This window comes from Pleurodeles waltl, chromosome 6 (genome assembly GCF_031143425.1).
Source record: "Pleurodeles waltl isolate 20211129_DDA chromosome 6, aPleWal1.hap1.20221129, whole genome shotgun sequence".
NCBI classification, from domain to species: Eukaryota; Metazoa; Chordata; class Amphibia; order Caudata; family Salamandridae; genus Pleurodeles; species Pleurodeles waltl.
The window spans coordinates 1,558,636,324-1,558,648,452 of record NC_090445.1 but is presented as its reverse complement, the minus strand read 5'-3'; positions in this window follow the sequence as shown (position 1 = coordinate 1,558,648,452).

Below are 12,129 nucleotides of genomic sequence, written 5' to 3'. Positions count from 1 at the left end.
AACTTGGCGATAAACTGCAGACACTCACTGTATAACACAGGCAGAGAACTACTGGTGCTCACTGCCTCACAGCACCTGCACCCTGAAGACAAGCGAGTATACTCACTGCTTACAGCACAGCTAGGAAACAGCTGGTATTCACAGTGTGACAACACTTGTAACTTGGCGATAAACTGCAGACACTCACTGAATAACACAGGCAGAGGAGTACTGGTGCTCACTGCCTCACAGCACCTGCACCCTGAAGACAAGTCAGTATACTCACTGCTTACAGCACAGCTAGGAAACAGCTGGTATTCACTGTGTGACAACAGCTGTAACTTGGCGATAAACTGCAGACACTCACTGAATAACACAGGCAGAGGAGTACTGGTGCTCACTGCCTCACAGCACCTGCTCCCGGAAGACAAGTGAGTATACTCACTGCTTACTGCACAGCTAGGAAACAGCTGGTACTCACTGTGTGACAGCACTTGTAACTTGGCGATTACCTGCAGACACTCACTGAATAACACAAGCAGAAGAGTACCGGTGCTCACTGCCTCACAGCACCTGCTCCCGGAAGACAAGTGATTACAGCACAGCTCGGAAACAGCTGGTATTTACTGTGTGACAACACTTGTAACTTGGTGATAAACTGTAGACACTCACAGTATAACACAGGCAGAGGAGTACTGGTGCTCACTGCCTCACAGCACCTGCACCCTGAAGACAAGCGAGTATACTCACTGCTTACAGCACAGCTAGGAAACAGCTGGTATTCACTGTGTGACAACACTTGTAACTTGGCGATAAACTGCAGACACTCACTGTATAACACAGGCAGAGGAGTACTGGTGCTCACTGCCTCACAGCACCTGCACCCTGAAGACAAGCGAGTATACTCACTGCTTACAGCACAGCTAGGAAACAGCTGGTATTCACTGTGTGACAACACTTGTAACTTGGCGATAAACAGCAGACACTCACTGAATAACACAGGCAGAGGAGTACTGGTGCTCACTGCCTCACAGCACCTGCACCCTGAAGACAAGTCAGTATACTCACTGCTTACAGCACAGCTAGGAAACAGCTGATATTCACTGTGTGACAACAGCTGTAACTTGGCGATAAACTGCAGACACTCACTGAATAACACAGGCAGAGGAGTACTGGTGCTCAGTGCCTCACATCAACCTGCTCCCGGAAGACAAGTGAGTATACTCACTGCTTACAGCACAGCTAGGAAACAGCAGGTATTCACTGTGTGACAACACTTGTAACTTGGCAATGAACTGCAGACACTCACTGAATAACACAGGCCTCCTTTACTTCAGAAAACTCAGGCTCTGCTGACTCGTTGGAGGCCTCTCCCTCTCTCTATATTAGGCCGCATCGCGTCAATGAAAATGTCAATTTTACCACTTTTCAATTTCTTGTTTGCGGCTATTCCGTGTGTTCTAACGCAACTTTTTTTTTAAAAACTGGAATCCCTATTTCGTTCATTTATCTGGCATGACCGAAAGGCTCGAGCCGCTTTAAGTATACTGTACGCCGACAAGGAGAAGGGGGGACTGGCCTTGCCAAATTTCAAAGATTATTATTATGCATTTTTTGCACATTATTATGCTAGTTTTAAATTGGATTACTCTGCGGGCTCCAAGTTTTTTATTGATTTTCGGGTGTTAATATGTAGGGAGCATAATATCCGGAACCCATCCCTCTTGACGAAATCGCCTAAAAAAGTTCGTTATAAAATTCTTAAATGGTTTTTCAAGAAAAGATTAGATTTTTTAGAAAATATTCAATCCCCTCTGTACATTTTGACACTCCACTTTCACAGATTTTTCTACACACTGGGACTCAGCTTAATGAAGACTTGGTAAAGAGGTGGGAGCTCGCTGGATTTAGTAAGATTGGAGATTTTCGTGCTGCGGACAACTGGGAAGCCCCATTGAATATCCTGATTACTGTCAACAATGATTTTTTGCTGGTCGGATCTTATAATATTTTGTTACATGTTTTAAGGGATTTAGACGTTAATTCCATCATTAATGCCCAACCATTGGTAACAGAATTAGTTGGACTTCGCGGATAAGGAATGCAGGGTCATGGAGAAGGCTCTTGGCAGAAGAGCTCAGACGAAATGGGCTAGTCAGGAGGGCATAGAGGTCTCAGGTGACTACTGGGAGACTATTAATCGCCTGAATTTTTCCGTGCTACGAGGGGCTAACTGGCATCAAATGATATTTTTTAGTAAATGGTTATTGTATCGATGCCCGCAAGCCCTATCTCGTATGGGGACTGGTCATCCTAATATGTGTTTTCGCTGCAAGGAAGTAGGAGCGACAGGTTGGATCCATATGATTGCGACATGCCGATGTAAACAGGGATATTGGGAGGGTGTTTTTGCAATATTAACAACTATTGCGTTGGTATCCATATCTCCCAGCATTCGGTTAATGAGCTTGGGCTACGACCCCGAGGCAAGACTTTCTTCAAGATGGGAGAAGCTCGTATTTATAGCTGCTGCGGTTGCTAGGTCACTTTTTCTGAGAAATTGGCGTTCTGAATTGCCTCCTACTAGTCAAGAGTGGTATACTAGGATGGTGCAAGTTAGACTTCAGGAGATGAGATATGCTAGCAGAATAGGTAGTGTTAAAAAGTTCTCTCTGATCTGGGGAGATTATTTCCTAGATAAGTTTGGCTGATTTTTTTTTTTTTTTTTCATTTTCTGAAAGTGCCAATGTATCTTGTTGTGTATTGATGTTTCTTTTCCTGATAATAAAAAAAACAAAAAAACAATGAATAACACAGGCAGAGGAGTACTGGTGCTCACTTCCTCACAGCACCTGCTCCCGGAAGACAAGTGAGTATACTCACTGCTTTCAGCACAGCTAGGAAACAGCTGGCATTCACTGTGTGACAACACTTGTAACTTGGCAATAAACTGCATACACTCACTGAATAACACAGGCAGAGGAGTACTGGTGCTCACTGCCTCACAGCATCTGCTCCCGGAAGACAAGTGAGTATACTCACTGCTTTCAGCACATCTAGGAAACAGCTGGTATTCACTGTGTGACAACACTTGTAACTTGGCAATAAACTGCAGACACTCACTGAATAACACAGGCAGAGGAGTACTGATGCTCACTGCCTCACAGCATCTGCTCCCAGAAAAGACAAGTGAGTATAGTCACTGCTTTCAGCACAGCTAGGAAACAGCTGGTATTCACTGTGTGACAACACTTGTAACTTGGTGATAAACTGCAGACATTCACTGTATAACACAGGCAGAGGAGTACTGGTGCTCACTGCCTCACAGCACCTGCTCCCGGAAAACAAGTGTGTATACTCACTGCTTACAGCACAGCTAGGAAACAGCTGGTATTCACTGTGTGACAACACTTGTAACTTGGCGATAAACTGCAGACACTCACTGTATAACACAGGCAGAGGAGTACTGGTGCTCACTGCCTCACAGAACCTGCTCCCAGAAGACAAGTGAGTATACTCACTGCTTACAGCACAGCTAGGAAACAGCTGGTACTCACTGTGTGACAACACTTGTAACTTGGCGATAAACTGCACACACTCACTGAATAACACAGGCAGAAGAGTACCGGTGCTCACTGCCTCACAGCACCTGCTCCCAGAAGACAAGTGATTACAGCACAGATAGGAAACAGCTAATATTTACTGTGTGACAACACTTGTAACTTGCCGATAAACTGCAGACACTCACTGAATAACAAAGGCAGAGGAGTACTGGTGCTCACTGCCTCGCAGCACCTGTTACCTGAAGACAAGTGAAGATACTCACTTTATGACAAAACCGCACAGAAATACACATCCTGTCTCTTTGACAGCAACTTCACCCTGAAGACAAATACAGGTTCCCACTGTCTGACAGTATCTATTCCTTAAGTTGAAGTGCAGGTGCTCATGTATTACCACGCCAGCAGAGAAGTGAAGGTACTTGCTTTATAACAATACCTGCAGCCTGAGTTCAAATGCAGGCACTCACCTTATGACAGCACCTACACTCTGATGATAATTGCAGGTACTCAGTGGATGACAAACAGAGCAATTGAGATACTTTCTCTTTGACAATGACTACAACCTAAAGACAAGTGCAAGTACTAACTGTTTGACACCAATTTCGACATGAAAATAAGTGAAGGTACTCAGTGGTTAACAACACAGACAGAGTGCAGGTATTCGCTGTTTGACAGCAACCGCATACTGAAGACCAGTGAAAGTAATCCCTATATGACAGCACAAGCGAGTTACTGCAGGTAATCACTATTTAACAGCACCCACTCTCTGACAAACAAGTGTGAGTACACGTTTTAACAGCACCTGCACCCTGAAGACAAGAACAGATACTCATGAAGCCAAACATAGGTACTCACTGTGTAACAGCATTGATGGAGAAACGTATGTATAATCTAACAGCACCTGCAACTCGCAACGGTATAGGTACACAATATCCAACAACACCTGCAGCCTCCTAATAAGCAAAGGTAAACACGAGCTAACAACAGTGTAATATGAAGAAAAGTGTAGTTATTCACTTTTTGATAGCAGCTCCAACCAGCAACTGTGTGTGAACTCAACAACACCTGCAGACTTCTGAAGAGGAAAGGTACTCACAGTCTTATCCCATCTACAGACTGCAGAGAAATGCTGGTGCTTGATGTTTTACAGTATCTCCATCTTCTCTCCACATTTACGTGCAACTTTTCTCTGCTTCAGAGCATCAGCATCCTATAGATCAACTTGGCAAGAAATGCACCTAGGCAAGAAGTGCAGGGACATGCTGCTTGACATTGTCCTGCAGATAAATGCAGATAGTCACTATTTGAAAATATATGTACCAACGGCGAAACGTGCGGGGACACATTTCCTGGCGACATCCTGCAGAGATGTGCAGGTGCATCTTATTTGTTAGCACTTGCAACATGCAGAGTATTTTGTAGGCACTTCTTGGCAGCCCATCAATTTTGGTGAAAAGTGCAGAGATTAAGGTCTGATTACGAGTCTGGTGGTCTTAAGACCGCCAGACTAGCGGTGGAGGTTGGACAACTACAGCTGTGTTGGTCCAACCGTCATATTACAAGATTGGCAGTTGGTGCCACCAAAAGACTGCCGTCTCCGCCAGAATCTCCGATCCCTACGGGGTGACGGTGGTCGCAGTTGTAAGCAGCCATGTCAGCGCTGAAGTCGGCACCACCGTGCTGATTACAACTATGTTCTTCCGCCAGCCTTTTCATGGCAGTTCAATCGCCATGAAAAGGCCACTGGAGAACAAGTGCAGGGGGTCACAGAAGCCCCCTTCCCAAGACCCATCGGAATGCACACTGTCTGCATTGCAGACAGTGCGCATTCCAAGGGTGCTAGGGAGGCCCCCTGTGTGATGGCATTGGCTTCGGCTCCACATGTGGAGCAGAGTCCAATGCCTCTGCACGTTTTCCACTGGGCTGCCCTTTGGAAACCTTGGTTTCCACCAGTCAGCCCACTGGAAAACACGTAATGAGGCCGGTGGGGAAGATCCGCCAGATCCGCGGCAGTCTCCTCACCACAAGTCTGGCGGTTGGGTTTTCCAACCGCCAAACTCGTAATCAGGACCTAAATGCCTTAAACTTCCTATATGACAGAACGTGAATGGTGGCCATGCAGACAAATGTGGGTAGTCACTGATTGGCAGCATGGAACAATGCAAGAAGTGCAGTACTTGCAGAATGCTGCAGAGAAGTGCAGGAGCTCACTGCTTGGTAAAAAAATGTCTCATGATGAAGTACAGTGAGGTAGACAGTCTAATTCCTGCTTATAGGGAAAAGGCAATTGGTGACACTGCAAGTTATATTTGCAAAACTTTACAATTCCCTACCTGCAAATCTTAGTGCCACCGAGAATCACTCATGGTTGAGAAGAATGGTTTAGACCTGATTATTCCCAATGTGATCCATCAGAGACTATCATACTTTTGCATGATGATTGTTGTATGATTTAGATGCCACGTATTACCTCGGTTCGGCTCATGTGTGGGCTTGGCTTGACTCATGTTTAGCTCTCCCTGTTAATTTGTTGGCTCAACTACCCCCAGTCCACTCCCTCATATGTTACTTGACAAACCTAAAGGATCATTTATTCGAACACAGCACATAACACAGTACCTCATATTAGAAAGGACCAAGGTGAAAGTAAAAAATGAAAATAATCTTTGCTTCTAATGAAACCGATCTAAGAACATTCTGTTCAAAAGTATCACCAGCCAAACTGAGCAACCAAATTTGTGACAACTTGTAGCATCTGCCCACAGGTAGCAACCATCAACCTTTCTTTCTATGGTTTCTATTTCCACAGATTGAATGTCATGTGACAACGCTTCCTCCCAGTATATTCCTAAAATCCTGCATGAAAAATTTAACTTGAATTAAATCTATTGATTGTTATCGTTCCTATCAAATGACCTGCTCCTTAGCCTCCATCCCTTACATGCCTTACTGTCGCAGTATAACCTTCTCTGTTGCATGCCTGTCGGCCTTACTTGCTAATATAGCATTTATGCAAACTACCCATCCCTTGCCTTCATAAATCACAAACTCTCATTATGTGTAAGCATTCATTGTATTCTGATCACTGGATTAACCACTAACCTTAGGTTCCAGAGTAGCGTGCTACCTGCCATAAAACACTTCAATGGCTAGTAGAGGGTTGCACGTGCTATATTTTTTGTCAATAGCTCTTTATTGGCATTTCTTCAAAGGTACAGGCATATATTAGGATGCAACAATCAAAGCAGAGATCAACAGTAATGGCTCTGCGCCACTAAGTAGTCATGATAGTAAAGAAATTCCCTGTAGGGCATTGCTTTCTCGGTCTCTCACACCTTGTGCCAGCTTTTTCCACAACACATACTCCCGACACGTTCATAGTGGCATGTTGCCCGACTTAGCCAGCAGTGCCAGTAATAGTATGTCCCATAGGGACTTATGGGTCCCATTCCGTTTGTTGTTGTATGAGGGTCAGTGCGTTGATTTCAGCAGTACATCCTTTTATTAGCTCCTGAACCCATCTCGAAAGTGAGGGGCTGACCTGGCCTTTGAGCTCATCGCTATGCTCCTCTTTCCCAAAAGGAAAGCAAAGTCTAGCAAATTATTCATGTGTTTGGACTTCGCCGGCCCTATGAACCTCCCCAACAAACACCATTTACGTGCTGGAATCTACCCGTGAGGTCTGCCAATATGACCACAATCGTGCACTGTCCCACACCAAATGGAAAAGTGTGCCTCTGCCTCCTGACATCTGGGACAAGTCAATGGGAATCGAGGGTAGATCCCAGCTAGCCGTACCATGTGCAGTGGAGGTAATTGAGCTGTGTTTAGTTGAAGTGGGGATTTCTATTCACCGTCTTGATGTACTCCAAAATCGAAGACCATTTCCAGGGGCTTATCTTCAGTGGGGGGGGGGGGTGGGGGGGGTTGTTTGGGGTGTTACACCCCCTAATAAATTTATTTTCTGGAAAATAGTTGGGTACAGGTGCATTCAGTCAGGTACTGTGAGGTTTCTGTTGAATTTCACAAGGATGTTTTACATAAACACAGACAAAAAATGCACCCTCCCTGCTTTGAAGGTCTTCAAAAATGGTGGTTATATTACAAAATACTGTGTATTCTCTCAGGGCCCCTACCAATCCACATTTCTCTCCCTTTCTACTGCACCTTTAGCTCCTCTCATGTACTCTGCCTGTTGTAAAATGTATTTTGACATTGTACACCAGCGCAGGAGTCTTCAAACTCGTGGGAGGGCCCCTCTAGTGGGCCCTCTAATGATCCTATTGTGGCACCAGGCTCTGACTAGAGAAAGGATTACACTGAAAACAGGGCTTTGTTTTAAGAGGAAAAAATTAGCAGCAGTAAACCACTCTGTAATGGGCCATCACTTACATGTTTTGTCATTTATATCCTAGCTGGAAGTATGTGTTAAAAGGTAAGGGACTCAAAATACTCTTCAAAACCATTTCTAATAATCACACTGTGGATATTTTTACACATGTAAATAAGGTCTGCTTGATCATAATAGTATGTTTGGCAATCATGTATTTGATTGCATTTTTAAAAGGGTAACATAACTTAACTGCAATGTTTAGATAAGTCTAGACATATTTAAACATTACCAATTTAATAGAATAATTGTGAAACATTCTGAGGGGGCCCAATTACTTTTTTTCCCACTGGTGGGGGGGGTGGAGGAGGGGCTCGGCATAAAAATGTTTGAAGACCACTGCACCATAGTGATTGTTAGAAAATCTGAAGCTCACACCTACCACTCCACCCGATATAACTGACCAAGTTACGTCCCTGGCCAATTCTTTGTCAGGTATAGCTCTAGCTTCTTTCTGTTCCCATTTGAACGTCAGTGTGGTCGGGGGTGCGTGAAAAGCGCATGCTATATTAATGCTATTACAATACTGTTTGGCAGTACCTGCAGGGCAGTGCATGGACCACATATCTAGCAACACTTTTAACTCTCAGAGACGTGCAGGTACACACTTCCTGAACCTGATCCATGAAAGGGCACGTTTCTAATGGTCTGACAGAAATCATCCGTTTTCAGCCCTGCTGACGATTCTTTCCTCAGGTGACATTTTGTGATGGATGAATGTCAGTATGTTGACTTTCATCCTCTGCTTGCGGGTCTATGTCGTCTGAGGTGGAGCTCTGCATAGAGCTCTGGAGGAGCCTTCTGCCTGTCACCTTCTCGGGCTTTGAAGCTGCATCTCAGCTCATGTTAAAATACTCAAAGGATTCGGTGATGCTTGCCGGCAGAGCGGATGCGCACTTTTAGGCGCCTTTAATCTTCTGCTCGCGCTTTCTGTTGGCAGAGCTCGTGGCCAGGCTTCTCCCCTGCACCTGCGCGCGCCCCAGCATCTCTGAGGTAAACGCTCCTGAGTGCAGACTGGCATCCGCCCCCATTCCGGCCTTGTTCCCGCTCCCACTGCGCAGTCACTCCAGCTGAGAAATATCCTCCCGCTGGTATGCTAATATTTTAAGTAAACTTTAATTGGCTTCCCTCGGATGACATTTCATGCAGCCCCTTTGGGGATTTCTCGCCAAATGCCGCTCGCGCTCGCATGCACGAAGGTAACATTTTGTGCCTCAGCATGGAGCCCTATGAGTTAAGTGGGATTTTCTTTACAGACATTTTACTAAGTACGGATTTTGCTTCGTCTCGTCCCTCCCACGCACTCGCTACTCAACTACACATCGAACACAACCGTCACCTGTCGTCGGCAACTAAGTTCACTGCTGAATTATCCTAAGGCAGAGGTCTTCAAACTGGGGGGCGGGCCCCCCTATGGGGGCCTCAAGTGATCCCAACGGGGTGGGGGGGGGCACCAGACTGTAGCCAAAAGAAGCATTAAACAGAAGCAGAAGCATGTTAGTGCATTTTTTAAAAGGTAACAATACTTAACTGCAATGTTTAAATAGGTCTAGACATATTTAAACATTGCCATCTTTATAAAATACATGTAAAAAATTCTAAGGGGGGGGCAATGATTTTCATTTTTCAAGTGGGGGGGCGCGGCATTAAAAAGTTTGGAGTCCACTGTCCTAAGGGCTTCTACTGCAAAGCAGGCAACGTTGTAGTGACAGAGGCCACGATAATTCTGTCCTAGTGCGACATAGTTTTACTTATTCCTGTAGTTTCCCTATATTTTTTGTACAATGTGCCTAAGTGGTACCGAATGTACATAATATTTGTTTACCCTGACTGCATAACCTTTGTGCTTCTGCTGTTAAAATAAAAAAAAAGTGGGTGGGGGACCCCGAAAGCGTCGCCCGCCTCATTTCTGATGAACGTCTTCTCCAACCCCACCCCAACCAATTAGTGATTGACGGGGACAGAGCAGGGTTGAGCCTGATGAAGCAGAAAATGAAGGTTTTACATTTATTAACGTAAACGTAGTGTGAAATAATCATGTGTGACTTTAACCGAACTAATAAAGAATGTACGGGGACAAAATGTGCCCTCAGAGTAGTTTGCCAACATTTATAAGCGTGCTTTATATAACGTGGTGTATTAGAATTGCACTAATCCGACATAATCGTAAACGTGTGCTACGATTTGCTTGTTTGAATTGTTTTAGCTTAGCATTACTTTAGTGCAGGCTTCGGCCTAGTGGCCTGGTCTCACGGTTTAGATGCTCGTATTTTTCCAATGTGCTATTAAACGTGTATTTTTGCTTGAAGCTGTACTTTTCCACTGAGACCGTTCACATGCTTATCTTAAGGTTTCGTGCCAGCCTGGCATATTTTCTCTTTACTCCAAGGTCGATTTGCAGGTGCGGACAATGGAGGCTCTGAGAGTGAGCTAATTGGTATACAATGTTGCAACTTGCGTACCCATCTCCAAGGATAATGTATGCTTAAGTAAAAGCTTGAGAACTGTCATTTTTGATTGGACAATTTGAAGCTAACCTATTGTAGGAAGTTGGCTCTGTATGTGCTATTTCAAAGTAAGGAGTAGCATGCACAGAGTCCAAGGGTTCCCCTTAGAGGTAAAATAGTGGTAAAAATAGATAATACTAATGCTCTATTTTGTGGTAGTGTGGTCGAGCCATAGGCTTATCCAAGGAGTAGTGTTAAGCATTTGTTGTACATACACATAGGCAATAAATGAGGTACACACACTCAGAGACAAATCCAGCCAATAGGTTTTGTATAGAAAAATATCTTTTCTTAGTTTATTTTAAGAACCACAGGTTCAAATTTAACATGTAATATCTTGTTTGAAAGGTATTGCAGGTAAGTACATTAGGAACTTTAAATCATAAAAATTGCATGTATACTTTTCAAGTTATTGACAAATAGCTGTTTTAAAAGTGGACACAGTGCAATTTTCACAGTTCCTGGGGGAGGTAAGTTTTTGTTAGTTTTACCAGGTAAGTAGGACACTTACAGGGTTCAGTTCTTGGTCCAAGGTAGCCCACCGTTGGGGGTTCAGAGCAACCCCAAAGTCACCACACCAGCAGCTCAGGGCCGGTCAGGTGCAGAGTTCAAAGTGGTGCCCAAAACACATAGGCTAGAATGGAGAGCAGGGGGTGCCCCGGTTCCGGTCTGCTTGCAGGTAAGTACCCGCGTCTTCGGAGGGCAGACCAGAGGGGTTTTGTAGGGCACCGGGGGGGACACAAGCCCACACAGAAATTTCACCCTCAGCGGCGCGGGGGCGGCCGGGTGCAGTGTAGAAACAGGCGTCGGGTTCGCAATGTTAGTCTATGAGAGATCAACGGATCTCTTCAGCGCTGCAGGCAGGCAAGGGGGGGCTTCCTCGGGGAAACCTCCACTTGGGCAAGGGAGAGGGACTCCTGGGGGTCACTTCTCCAGTGAAAGTCCGGTCCTTCAGGTCCTGGGGGCTGCGGGTGCAGGGTCTTTTCCAGGCGTCGGGACTTAGGTTTCAGAGAGTCGCGGTCAGGGGAAGCCTCGGGATTCCCTCTGCAGGCGGCGCTGTGGGGGGCTCAGGGGGGACAGGTTTTGGTACTCACAGTCGTGGAGTAGTCCGGGGGTCCTCCCTGAGGTGTTGGTTCTCCACCAGCCGAGTCGGGGTCGCCGGGTGCAGTGTTGCAAGTCTCACGCTTCTTGCGGGGAGCTTGCAGGGTTCTTTCAAGGCTGCTGGAAACAAAGTTGCAGCCTTTCTTGGAGCAGGTCCGCTGTCCTCGGGAGTTTCTTGTCTTTTCGAAGCAGGGGCAGTCCTCAGAGGATGTCGAGGTCGCTGGTCCCTTTGGAAGGCGTCGCTGGAGCAGAGTTCTTTGGAGGGCAGGAGACAGGCCGGTGAGTTTCTGGAGCCAAGGCAGTTGTCGTCTTCTGGTCTTCCTCTGCAGGGGTTTTCAGCTAGGCAGTCCTTCTTCTTGTAGTTGCAGGAATCTAATTTTCTAGGGTTCAGGGTAGCCCTTAAATACTAAATTTAAGGGCGTGTTTAGGTCTGGGGGGTTAGTAGCCAATGGCTACTAGCCCTGAGGGTGGGTACACCCTCTTTGTGCCTCCTCCCAAGGGGAGGGGGTCACAATCCTAACCCTATTGGGGGAATCCTCCATCTGCAAGATGGAGGATTTCTAAAAGTTAGAGTCACTTCAGCTCAGGA